The sequence below is a fragment of the Cupressus sempervirens genome, chromosome 4, assembly GCF_028749045.1.
Source record: "Cupressus sempervirens isolate cs-2001-9-10 chromosome 4, ASM2874904v1, whole genome shotgun sequence".
NCBI classification, from domain to species: Eukaryota; Viridiplantae; Streptophyta; class Pinopsida; order Cupressales; family Cupressaceae; genus Cupressus; species Cupressus sempervirens.
This window is the reverse complement of record NC_143121.1, coordinates 542,234,609-542,248,624: the sequence shown is the minus strand read 5'-3', so window position 1 is coordinate 542,248,624 and position 14,016 is coordinate 542,234,609.

Here is a 14,016-nt window from a genome sequence, read left to right as displayed (position 1 = left end):
TCACATTTTTTAGGGGGACTAGTATGTAAGAGAAAAGGACTTGATGTCTTTTCGCATTAGGCCAAGTTATTTCGTAATGGGGTTAGAGGAGCTTATAGATGGATTTGTTAAGTCTTAGAGGTTTTTCACTCACTCTCTATTCTTAGAGACATTATTAGTTTTGGAGGAGTTTTTGGGGAAGAAGACTTAGGAAGGAAATGTCTTCATCAAACCTCATTTGCCATTTTATTTTAAACAAGGTTGGTTATTATTGGTTAACAAATTGTTCTCCTCGAATATTTTATTTCTTTTACTCTTTATGTCCAAAAAGTGGAAAAAAAATGTTCTCAATAGTTGGGAATTTTTGTATACTGCTAAAACTTTCCTATGAATTTTAAAGGTACAACTCCCTTGTAAAGGAATAATGTGAAAAATAAATGTTTTTATTTCCTAATTAATAGGGGTATACTCTTACCCAAGAGAAGGAGATTCAATTACCAAGTCTCATGTATCCATGTAGTTCTCAAGCATAAAATTTGTTCACTACTAATGTTACCCTACTTACAACTGTGAATATGGTAGATTTCAATCTCCTCATGTCCTACTCCTACTTACAAATATCAATACTCCTATATGAGTAAATCACACATAATTACTTATCAAACTTCAATAATATGATTGAACAATGAAAGAAAATATAAGAGGACCATGATAATTCTCAGATTACTTATAGGCCATTAAAATTTAGAAAGATTGTACTCTACTAAAATTCAACAACCACCCAGTTTCATTAATATCCCATTCATCAGATAAAGAGGAAAAAACAATAACAAATGAACAACAAATCTTGAAAAGATTCTCAAAACTCACTTAGTTGTCTCTGCAATAGAAGAGAATGCACACCAAATTTTTTCGATCTTTTCTATTAACTTTTATTATAGTACATATAGGCTTTTTATCTTTTGGCCATTACAAAAATTACAATTCTTTGAGGAAACATAGTATATAGAAAGAAGAGTGACACTTGTCACTTTACAATAGAGAAATGGCAGCAAAGGAAATAGGGAGTCGAAGCATTAAAATTCCTACCACTAGCCTTCTTGGTATTTTAATAAATTTTCTTGTAACTCTTTATAGCTACCAAGATAACTATAACATCATTTGTATTGGGTATTTGCACATTGTTAGAGTAGATCATCCAGTAGTCATGACCATCTATCAAATTACTGACCTTATCAGATGATGATGACATCTTCTTTGAAGCTTTTTCCAACATCCCATCCAAAGCTACAATCTTCTAAAGTTCTAAAATTTGGAATTTTTAAGGATGCACTACATCGTCAATGAAGTTTTGAAAATAGGTCTTCATATGCTCAATATAAATAACATCTCCACTTTTTATCACATGTGACTTTGTGTGCAAGTCCTTGAGATACTCTGAAGTAGTGCAAGGCAAGAGAATCCTTGAAGGAGATGTCCTAACCCTTAGAAAATAACCACATAGAGGAATATAAAAACAACATGGATTTAGATCCACAACAATGCCAATTCTTATAAAAGAATCATAAGATTTACATCTAATATGCTTGGCTGTAATGCCTTCTATGTTATGGCCAAATACATAAGAAATTACAATAGTAATTCTATAAGACATCACAAGATCTAACCACTTAGCTAACCCATATCTAAAATATAGTAGAAAACCCTAAGAAGAATCTAAACTTGTGCTCCCAAGCCACCTAGCAACCTTCTTGTTTCCCAAGCCCACACTTAGCTACTAGCTCTGCTCAAGTTTTCTCCTCTTAGCTGCTCCATGCTAAACTGCCTAATGAATCTAGACTCCACAAGACCCTCTACTAATACTAAACCATTCCATAGGTCATCCTAGACACCCTTACATTAAATAAATACTCACATTAAATACACCCTCAAGCAACAAGTTGGCTTGACAACAAACATTAAATACTTAGGACAAGCCCCAAGTTTACCATGCATAGCTAACTCAAATTACAACATAAGAATATGTCCCCTAAGGAATAGGTCCATGTGCCATCCAACTATCCAAATCTTAGAGTGCACACACCAACTCCCTCAGATTGAAGCTTGTGAATACAATCTCCAAAGTCTACAGTAAATTAGGAACATACAACCAAAAGTCACCAAAATGACTCTAACTCTAAGATGATAACTCCAAACTATATGCACCCTTAGGAAAAGTGATGGGGACACAACCCAAGAATAGAATGGACACAACAAAAAAGGGAAATTGTATTAATTGAAAAAAATAAGCTAGTACATTTAGTACAGAGAAAATAAACTTCAAAACATGCCCTAAGGGCTTACAATAGCATAAATGTGGAGATAATTTCTCCTTCCAGTACCTCCTCTCAAACTCCACTCCGAATTGCCTTTTACAATGCCAGAAATCTCCTTAAATAGACTCTAGAGGGTTAAGGACTAGGAGTACATTCTAGAAAGTGCTAATAGGCATCCAACGACCAAATAGAAGGTTCTAGAAGCTACGTTAGAAGTCAACGCAAATCTAGAAGAATCTAGAAACGGTAACCGAACTTTCGGGAGGCATAACTTTTGAACCGTAACTCTGATTGACGAATTGTTTACATTTTCGAAAAGCTCTCAAAGAAATCTATAGCCCTATGGACAAGCTTTGCTCATCCCCCATTTTTTGGCCCTTTTTGAGGTCATTTAATGCCCCTAACTTGACTTTGAAGCATTCTTAGGAGGTCTCCAAAACTCAAAAAACTGCAATAACTTTCAAACCGTGGGGCCTTTTGACCTGATTCTTTTTTGGAATGCTCTAAATAACAATTAAATTCATCTGGACAATTCAAACCTTTTAGTTTACCAAAATGATAGCCCAATTACATGCTCCTATTTTTTCAAGATTTTCTAGCACACTGATAGTGGAACTGTGAGAGTTGGAACCTTTATTTGACCCAAATGGGTGTCCAAAAATGAAAACACATGAAATAGAAACTAAGTCTAAGTACATTTTTTTGGGTGACATAGGATTGCCCTTATACCTCTGGATGCTCCTGCATCAAAAAGGTTACCCAATATGTCTTGAACACATCCCCAACTATGCGAACTATAAATCCACAAATTCGAGTTTGAAGGCCCTACATACAAGATTGTTGACTTCCCTAGGATGCTTTTGCACCATACTTGAAGAGAGTTTCCTCCTCTTCCTTCACTAACTCATATACTTGTTGGAAATTTAGCTAAGAGTTGAGTATGGAAATACATTGAGCTTTTCATTTATTGAAACACATCATCCATATTAAGTCAGAAATATATATAGATAGAGTTTTGGTTTGAAGACTTAGAAAATTGTCTATGTTGTGAAGACTAACTATCAATAGAGATACCTTTTAGGATTGTGAAGTTCACATACAACAAATTGGCATGTGTACACTTGAGAGTTGATAGAATAGGATATGATTATCCTATATGTCAGAGCGCAAATCATTATGATTTGTATAGACACAATTATTAAAGTTTTATTAGTCATAATTAGGTACAGGTAGAATATGATAGAGTGAAGGAAATGATAATTTTTGTTAAGGAATTATTTTTGTTTATAGAAATAATTACTTAACTTATTAGGGATGACATCCTAGATTTTAACCCTAACTTAGCAAACAACTATTTTCTATTTGGGGCATGTGTGAAGAAATGAAGGTTGAAAGGACATAACAACATGGTATAAAGGAAAGTTTTGGATATGCAAAGTTGTGGGATATCTTTTGACATTGAAATATACTTGCTATATGATGTAAAACTTATGTTAGATCAGAGAAGGGATAGTATATGCAAAGTTATGTATAGAGAGCTACAAAGGACAAATTAGATATTGCAGATGTCAACATTGTTAAAAGGTTTTTGTATCTATACCTTTTGTGTACTGAATATATAATTGTAATTGCATGTCTAAGAAGTGGGATCATCTTGCATATCTTTGGTAATTATAATACCAACTCCTAATAGGGTTGAAGCCTCTAACAAGGCCTAGTCCCCTAACAAGGATAAAGACACTATATAGATCTAATATAATCCTAAAAAGGTCAATGTCTTTCACAAGATACTTTTGATTAGTGGATAATTTTGTGAGTATAATCCCCAACAAGGTTTTTCCTTGTTCAAGGTTTCCCTAGTAAACAAATAATGGTGTTATGAGTTGCATTGTATTATTGTCATGTTTTCTTTTCATTTTAATCACATGTCCATGTTTTAATATTGTAAAAGATATCCATAATTGGGAAAAAGTTTGTGAAATAATGATTCATCCCCCCCCTCCTATTATTTCCTATTGCTAACAATTGGTATCAGAATATAGTTGCTTAGAGAAGTTCTAACAACTTGAGTAAGATCACTATGGATATGGACTAGTTGTAGAAGAACCTAGAGGAAACTCTTGAGGAACTTGATGTGATCATTACAAATTTAGCCTATGCCTAAATTGCTATGTTGAATTTTCCTATACATTGAAGTTGTGTTCTTTAAGTTATTGTTAATACATATTACATAATGGTTTAGATGCAGAATGTAAATTATATACTATAATAAACAAGATAAATTTGATTATTTTCACTCAAATTTAAATATAAGTACACAAATATATATACTTTTATTGAAATATATTTCAAAACTATTTTATAAGGTACAAGATGTGCAAGTTTTAAACAACAATTGATACAATACATTCAGATACCACACAAGTTGTGGCAGCTTCTAATACAACTATTTGGATAGACACATTTCATAAATAGAAAATTACTAGAGAGCTAAGGGGAAATACCTCCATTGCTTGAATGGAAGGTCACTAACTTGAATTTTGAAGAAGACTCAGGTCTGCATCTCCAACTTTGAATAGACCTAGAAAAATGTAAAGAAGATAGGGTCATTTCATAGGAATTGAGAAATGGAAACCATTCCACAAATCCCTTCAATACTAAGCATTCCTACAATATGATCATTAAAATAAATGCATTAAAAGGTGCAAAGGATAGAGAGATATATAAAAGCAAAGCAGGGTCTATGCTAATAATTTTTTTTCATGTGCAGATACAGGTATGAAAAATTGAGGTTGTTGAAGAATCATGCATAAGTTACACTCATGAAGCCTTTCAACTAAATCATGTAGAGGTGAAGACAAAAGATTTTGGGGAGACTATTGAGGGGGCATACATTCATTATAGGTATGGGACCTTCCAGCTGAACCATAGTAGCTAAAAAAAGACAATGAGCAGATCATAAAAGTGACATGCATAAAGTACAAGTGTAAAACCTTCTTGTCAAATCAAGAAGGGGCAAAGACTAAATATAATGAGGATATTATTAAAGGGACATACACAAGTTTCAGGTATGAAACATTAATGAAGAAATACATAAAATTACTAAAGTATTTATCAAAGAAGTCATAGTTTTATTTGCAAAATTTAACTACCAGCTACAAAATGAATAATAAAGTATGGAAGTGATAGAGATAAAGCCACATTTGTATTCAAACTCACATGGTAGTGCAACTAAATCAAGCATCCATATGAAAGAAAATAAAGATCCCATGTTTTCAAGAAATAACATAGAATTATCTTCCAGTCACAACATAGAAAGTTATAACAACATTCATAAAAACTTTTTCATCATTCAAAGAGAAGGAAATTATCAAAGAAAGTTTAAAGATATGAATCAACATTTTTTTTAATGAAATAAGATCTGCAAATTTCAAATAAGAACAAGAGAATTGTGTAGTTTCACAATTACATTTTCAAGGAGTTTGCAAAGAATTATAAAATAACTCTCATACCATCAAATGAAGATTTCATAGAAAAATACAACCAAAATGGTCCCTCTCTTGGTTTGTCAAGAGAATTTTATACATTAAGGATGCTACAATCAACCAATACCCAACATAAAGATTGACAAGGAAGAAATATTGAAAGACCCAAATACAAAGAATAATGAAATGGGTAGAACAACATAGATATAAAACTATGAAATAAACCCAGTTTTGGGCTAGATCAAATAAGCATTTAGTTCAGATATTAAAAAATGTCATAGCTTGTAAGAAAAACAACAACATGGAATTTCTCAAAACAATAAGGCAAATGGAGTAACCAGATATATAAAAGATCTTGGCTGAAATGATAGTAAGTTTGTAGAGAAATATAAAGAAAATGCATCCTTTTCTTTTCTAAAATAACAGAGCCACTTTGTGTTCCAATAGAGAGATGCAAAATCAATCAAATATTTTGATATGCTACAAATATATTCAGCAAATAAAAATAAAATAGAGGTGGTCCATCTATAGAAAATAAACATGATCTTACTTATTAAATACCTGCAGAAGGTTGAGACGAAAAGTCAAATTATGTTTAAAAATATGGTTGTGAACTATGAATTATAAATAAAATAGAAAAAATTCAGAATTAAAAGCTAATTGGAAGAAAAATAATAATTTGAAAGATGCAAGAATGGCCTCATGGGTGTCTATGAGAAATGGGAAAATTGAGTTCCACTTTGAGATTATTGCAAATTTGTGAGCTAATCTATAGCTTTGTTCCATTTTTCTTAGGCTGGTGTTGAAACTCCAGATAGATGAATAGCCAACATGTAGAGAAGTCACCAGAAGAGAAGATAAAATGAAAAATAAGATAGGGTTTTTTTTTTCCATTTATATTGAAGCCCTATTTTTTATTAAATCCAATTGATAAAAAGCTATTGGGTCCGCCCTTGAGAAAGAGATCATTTAAACTAAAAAAAGACTCCCCATCTTATTTGATTTTATTACTATTTACATATGTTGTGTGATCTTTTAACATTTGTCACATAACATATATAAATAATTTAAAATCTAACTTTTATTTTATTTTTTGATATACCGTTTGATATTTGATATTTGTTAAATAGATTTATTTAATACATATTAACATAAATTATTATATTTTATTTATCTTAAATAATCTTATTGATTGTTTAAAATAAAATAATATCAACAAATCTAATTAAAATATTATAAAAGTCAAATATATTTTGCATTAAAATAATTGTAAAATTTGTTGATCTCATTATGGTTTTGACAAAGTGACAAAACACTTAATCATTATCTAGCAGAGTTAGTTGGTCATTACTGTGACCAAGGTACTACTTAGGTTGAGTAAATAGAGCAAGCTGAGTGAACAGAGCAAGCTGAGTCAATAGAGCAAGCCAAGTGAATAGAGCATGTTGAGCATAAGCGTTCAGACAATACATGCTAAGCATAAGCATTTAGATAATACATGAAAAGTGATATGGCAATAGTATGTGCCGAGTCACCTAGGTGCTGAGCAATAGTATGTGCCGAGAAACAATATGTGTTGAGTGATTTAGGTGCCAAGAAAATAGTTTTTGCTGAGCCATTCAGAGGCCAAATAACAACAGAGAGAATAATTAAGGCCCAACATGTGAAGTCTATTGATGTCGAGTAACCAGTCATTGACATACAACTTTGTAATGATACAAACTCATATGTAAACCATTTTTTGTCCAAAATAATCTTTAATTTTCTATATTAAGAGATAAGGAAAAAGTCATATCATGCATCCCAAGGTAACCTAAGCAGCCAATAAGAAAAAGGGAAGTATTAGGCAGTAATAAGAATCAATCAGAGCTATTGATTATGACATAAGATCATCTCCAAATTTCTATTTAAAGAGGTAAACCCTAAAGGGAGTAAGTGAGATGAAGAGAGATATGAAGAGGAGTATCTTGTGTGAAAGAAGGCAGGAAGAAGATGCATAAGTGAAGGATCAAAACTATAGAACTAGTTGATAAGAACAAAGTCATTTGAGAAGACAAGCAGTGAAAGGTTAGAGAAGATAATTAGATCAAGAGGATCAAGATATAATCAGTAAAGAGGATATTTGACATCTAGCATAAAGGTGCTAATCGAAGGATTAGGTACTAAATCATTTTGACAAGTGATTCAAGGTAAATTTCTTAATAGAGTATTCCTAACATACTTGTGTAAATATCATAATAGAGTGCTTACTTAGTTGTAACTTTAAATCCTTTCATCAAGGTAAGACCTAACAATCTTGTAAACCTTTAATAGGATATGATCATAGATTATGATCAAAACTTTGTAGCCATAATTAGCTACACTTTATTACTATAGTAGTGAAGAATTGTGGGTGTCATCCCCACCTCAGTTTCACCTTCTCCTTCAAGGGTTTTTAGGTAACCAAAATCTCTTGTGTTATGTGTAAATTTACATTATGCTATGGATGTGATACATAGTTAATTATTTTAGTTTATTTGATAGGTTATGAGATGGATGAATGGTGAAATTTTTTATGGTAAAGTTTTTAAGTACTGATTCACCCCCCCTTAGAACTTACGTTCCCATTTATATTTTCAACAATTGATATCAAAGCCTTGTTCTCTTGAAAGTGAAGTTTGATAGCTTGAGAGGTAAGATCTTGAAGATGGAAGTCTACAAATTGGGAAAAACTATTGAGAACCAAAAGATTGAAATATAGCTTGCCCAGAATCAATTGAAGGAGGCAAGAGATGAACTGCAACAATCATTGAAGAGAAGAAAGGATATGACCATGCAAAAAAATGACACTCAATATGAAGAAGAAGACACTAAAAGATTATTTGAAGACGAGAATTCCAAAAAATTTTATGCAACAATTGCAGATTTGATGGAAAAGAACAATGCCCTAAATGAAGAAGTCAAGAATATGAGAAGGGAAAGAGAAACTCAATCAGTATTATTGTGTGAGACATCTGAACTAAAAAAGAAAGTTGAGGAATATAAAGTCATGATCGAAGAAGAAAAAAAATTACTAGAAAAAAAACTAAAGGAGAAATCATCAGATGTGCAAAAACTTGCAAACATGCAACTATATGTAATGAATCGATTGATGCTTGCAAATCAAGAATTGGATAGGAAAGACATTGAGATTGCAACTTTGAAATCACATAATAAACTACTATAGAATGAATTGAAAATATAAAAGGAAAGGTTTGATAAGCCTAGTGATGCCATAAAGTACTTTGAAAAATTGATTGAAACACCAAGATCAAATGGTGATATGACTGAATTAGGATATTCCACTACCGAGGAAGGAGAATCATCTAGAAGCGATGAACAAAGGAGTAATTAGGTAAAGAACAAGAATCCTACTTGTCATCATTGTGGAAAATTAGGTCACACAAAAATTTTTTGCAGAAGTAAAACTGGTAATCAAAACCCTAAGAAGAAATATAGGGGACACTACTATAAGTACAAGAAACAAGGAAATCAGGCACATGAATGCATGGCCAAGACCATTAACACTCATAAATTTGAAGGATATTGTTACAACTATCAGAAGTATGGAAGAAAATCGTACAAATGTAAATCCAAACCTAAGTGGATATCAAACAAGAAAAGAAAGGTACATCATCATGGAAATTCTTACAATTGGGATTACAATATAAGGTAGAGTTGTCACTATTGCCAAGAATATGGTCATGTTCCTAAAAACTGCATAAGGAAACACTTTAGAGGAAGTTACAAAAGGTGATTGAATGAGATTGTATGTTTTCATTGTCTTAAGGTCAGTCATGTAAGCAAAAATACCCAGCTCAATCACTTGCACTGAGCAATGATTTCAACAAAGGCAAAGGAAAAGTAGATACCAAGAGGGTAAAGATCCAAATAAACAAAACATGGAGAAAGACAAAAGATTGAATCATGTCAAACCAAGATAACATCACTTTATCTAATGGACTAGGTGATCACATCACCCCAACAAAGCAATCAAAGGTATACATGGAACTGACATTTGAAATGTTATATTTTGCATAAGTTCCAAGCATTTAAGGTATGAAATTGATTTATCAACATGAATCAAGATGCAATGAAGTTATTAGAATGTTGTGATATTTTATCATTGTGAGATATTTTATGTTATTGCCGAGTACTTGAGGAATTGTCATGATAGCCGAGCTAGCTATATTGATTGAGCACATTGAGAGACCTATAGAGACCAAGAAAATAACTATGTAGGTACAAAGAATTAAATTAAAATATTTTTTATTTCCATATAGTCAATTTTTAGATCATTTTCACCTACTAGATGATCAAAGAGAAACCAAGCAATTTGTGCAAAGAGATTGATGTGATTGCAAAGGCGATTCAACTGCTACTCGATACTTTCATCAAATTGTGAGGTTTTTTACTTGTTCCAAGTTACATTATTTTCACAATTTTCAAACCCTAGCAAGTTAAAATGGAAGGAATTTCATCCACAATGATAAGGAAGGAAGGAAAATAGGTTAAAATTTTTCAACTGATTAGTAATGACATTCAACAACCACCATTTTGTGCAATGCCTGAGATAACATACAAAGGAGACCTGTCAGGTGCATTGTCAATGATTCCATTGAAGGTTTTGATGATAAAATATGTGAGATGCTGCTACATCTACAAGGTTAGAGATGTTGGAGACCTTGAGATTAGATAAACATATCAGGAGCCATGTGAGAATGCAATTCTAAAGGAGGAAAACAAAATTGTTGAGTGGAAAGGGTTAACTCATGCCCTAGACTTTTCGTAGGTTTTCAAGATGGAATGGATTAATATTTTTTTGAGCCAAATCCATGATAACTGGCTGTGGTTGGAGAATGGTCCTATCAAAATCACAAAATGAATCATTCATAGGGTAACATAGTACCCTACCCTAGATAAACCTAAGAGTACGAGGTGTGATTCCAAGGAAGCAATAAAAAAGACTACATGAGCTACCTGGAATAAAAGGGGAATGCCCATAGACATTATCATAGAACCTATTATTGAATTTTTAGTATGGGTTATTGCACATAGATTCTACTAGTCAAGCCAACTTAATAGTGTGTCATATATTGTAGTAGACCTTGGTCATAAGATTGTCAAAAGAGATCATAGTTATGACCTAGCTAAGCTATAAATTAAACAACTATCAAAAAATATTGAAGCAATCAAGAAAGCCAAGAGTTCCTCATATAATTTTTGCTCACTTCTTATTTATATTTTCTTCTATGTGCAAAACACATTTCCTACATTTGGTAAAGTTGTATGGAAGACCAGTCGGTCCATTACCTAGGAAATAGGGGATTGCATTAATCAATTAGGAGAAAACTTTGACTCAGTAATGACTAGTTATTTTTAAGACTTCAAGAAGTCAATGAAGCAAAGATCAAGAATACTTGTATCTCTAGTGGAGAAACATTTTAATGATGTTTTTTTCCTAGTAGATGCCGACTACACTTATGTGCAGGAAGTTATTCCCAGGGTGAGATGGTTGAGACCTCTACCTTATGAGGTGGATGTAGATGAAGCTTAAACAACCATCACTACATTACTAGAAGAGGACATTCAACAACCACCATTTTGTGCAATACCTAAGATAACATACAAAGGAGACCTGTCAGGTGCATTGCCAATGATTCCATTGAAGGTTTTGATGATAAAAGATGTGAGATGCTACTACATGTGATGGGTCAGAGATGTTAGAGACCTTGAGATTAGGGAAACATATCAAGAGCCATGTGAGAATGGGATTCTGAAGGAGGAAAAAAAAATTGTTGAGTGGAAAGGGTTAACTCATGCCCTAGATTTTTCATAGGTTTTCAAGATGGAATGGATTAAGATTGTTTTGAGCCAAAACCATGATAACTGGTTGTGGTTCGAGAATGGTCCTATCAAAATCACAAAATGAATCATTCATAGGTAACACAGTACCCTACCCTAGATAAACCTAAGAGTATGAGGTGTGATTCCAAGGAAGAAATAAAAAAGACTACGTGAGCTACCTGGAATAAAAGGGGAATGAACATAGACATTATCATAGACCCTATTATTGAATTTGTAGTATGTGTGATTGCACATAGATTCTACTAGTCAAGCCAACTTAATAGTGTGTCATATATTATAGTAGACCTTGGTCATAGGATTGTCAAAAGAGATCATAGTTACTACCTAGCCGAGCTACAACTTCAACTGTTGAGATAATGGGTGTTGCACACATTGCATAATATTGTTAAATTTTATTATTTTATTTTATTATGTAATGTTGCACCTAGATGGATGTGCAACATTTAAAGATTCTCATGGAATATTTTTGATGAGTTGCATTGTAACATTGTAATAATATTTCATGTAATTATTTAATATTGGGGAAAAGAATTAAATGTGGGGTCAATGGGTTAGGTAGTACATGGTTTTAGCACATGGTTTATGTAATACTACTTGGTAGTTTTGTGGGACTTGCTACTATATAAGAAGCCACAAAGGTAGTTGTTGGAGTGACAAGGAGAAGACGAAAGGCAAGAGTCGAGCGAGACAAGGCTTGACAGGTTAGCCAAGGGAGCATTTGTGAAGGTTGGAAGCATGGCATGGGATGTGTGGATTCATGCTTGTTCACATAGTTTGCTCGGTTGTGGCTATGGCCATGAAGGCTTCCATGGTTGTATTGCAATGGTATTTTTGCTGAATAATACATGGTGATGGATGCTTTTGGAGGCTGGGTTTTTTCCCTCAATGAGGGTTTCCCAGGGTATATCTTGTCTCACAATTTTGTGGGTATGTTGTCTATTCTCTTGCATGTGGATTTTAATTCCATGTTTATTTCCAATTTATTATGGGTTATGTGGAAACGGTTATATTCTTTATTGCCAAGTTTCCTTACATCAAAAACTATCAAAAAATCTTGAAGCAATCAAGAAAGCCAAGAGTTCCTCATGTAAGTTTGGCTCACTTCTTATTTGTATTTTCTTCTATGTGCAAAACACATTTCTTACATTTGGTAAAGTTGTATGGAAGACTAGTCATCCCATTACCTAGGAAATAAGGGATTACATTAATCAATTAGGAGAAAAATTTGACTCAGTAATGACCAGTTATTTTTAAGACTTCAAGAAGTCAATGAAGCAAAGATCAAGAATACTTGTGTCTCTAGTGGATAAACATTATAATGATGTTTGTTTCCTAGTGGATGTTGACTACACTTATGTGTAGGAAGCTATTCCTAGGGTGAGATGGCTGAGACATCTACCTTATGAGGTGGATGTAAATGAAGCTTCAACAACCATCACTACATTACTAGAAGAGGAAATAGACAAGGATGATACAACATTTGGAAATTATGAAGAAGCAAAGGCAAGGATTACTATCAACTTGCAAACTACTATAACTAACAAGAAGAAAAAAAATAGATGAAGAAGCTTATAGACAAATTTGGTGAAGAACAAGAAGAAGAAGGTCAAGAACCCTTGCAATTAACTCAAGGATTAGGTGAAAGCCAAGATGCTGATGAGGAAGAAGCTAAGGAATAAGAAAAGGAAATAGGAAAGAAAAGAAAGAAACAACAGAAGATTCAAAAGCCCAAGAAGATCTCAAAGAAGAATGAATAGAAGCCTATTGCACCTTTAACAAGGTCAAGCACTAGGGAAGCCACTGCACTAGCCAAAGAAATATAATCTAAAGGAAAGAGAAAGGATGATACTATAGAGTCAAGCCAACCTACAAAGAAACTGAGGAAATTCAAAACCCAAGATGAATCAGATGAAGAGAAGATAGAATAGGATGACATGAGTCAATTCAAAGTGGTAAGTCACAATCCCTCATCTGATATAGATAATCTATGTGCAAATGTAAATAATAATGTAGATCTATCAGGATTTCAATATATTGATTTTGAGAAGTTCGATAATGGAGACAAAAAAATTATTGAAGAGGCTATATATGATATGATGGCTACATTCAGGACTACTCCATTAGAAATTGCTAATTCAATACCTAAAAGCTTATATAAGAGAGTTGACCAAAAATGGAAATTCAATATTTTGATTGAAAAGAAAATAAGGAAGGCCACTTTAGCACAAGCTATGCATATTCTAGATAAGAAGATGATTTAAAAAGTGATGAAAAAGTACAAAGGGAGATTTTCTCCAAAATGCAGGGATTTTCACATTCTAAGGAATCAAGTTGAAGAGGCGGTAACTGTT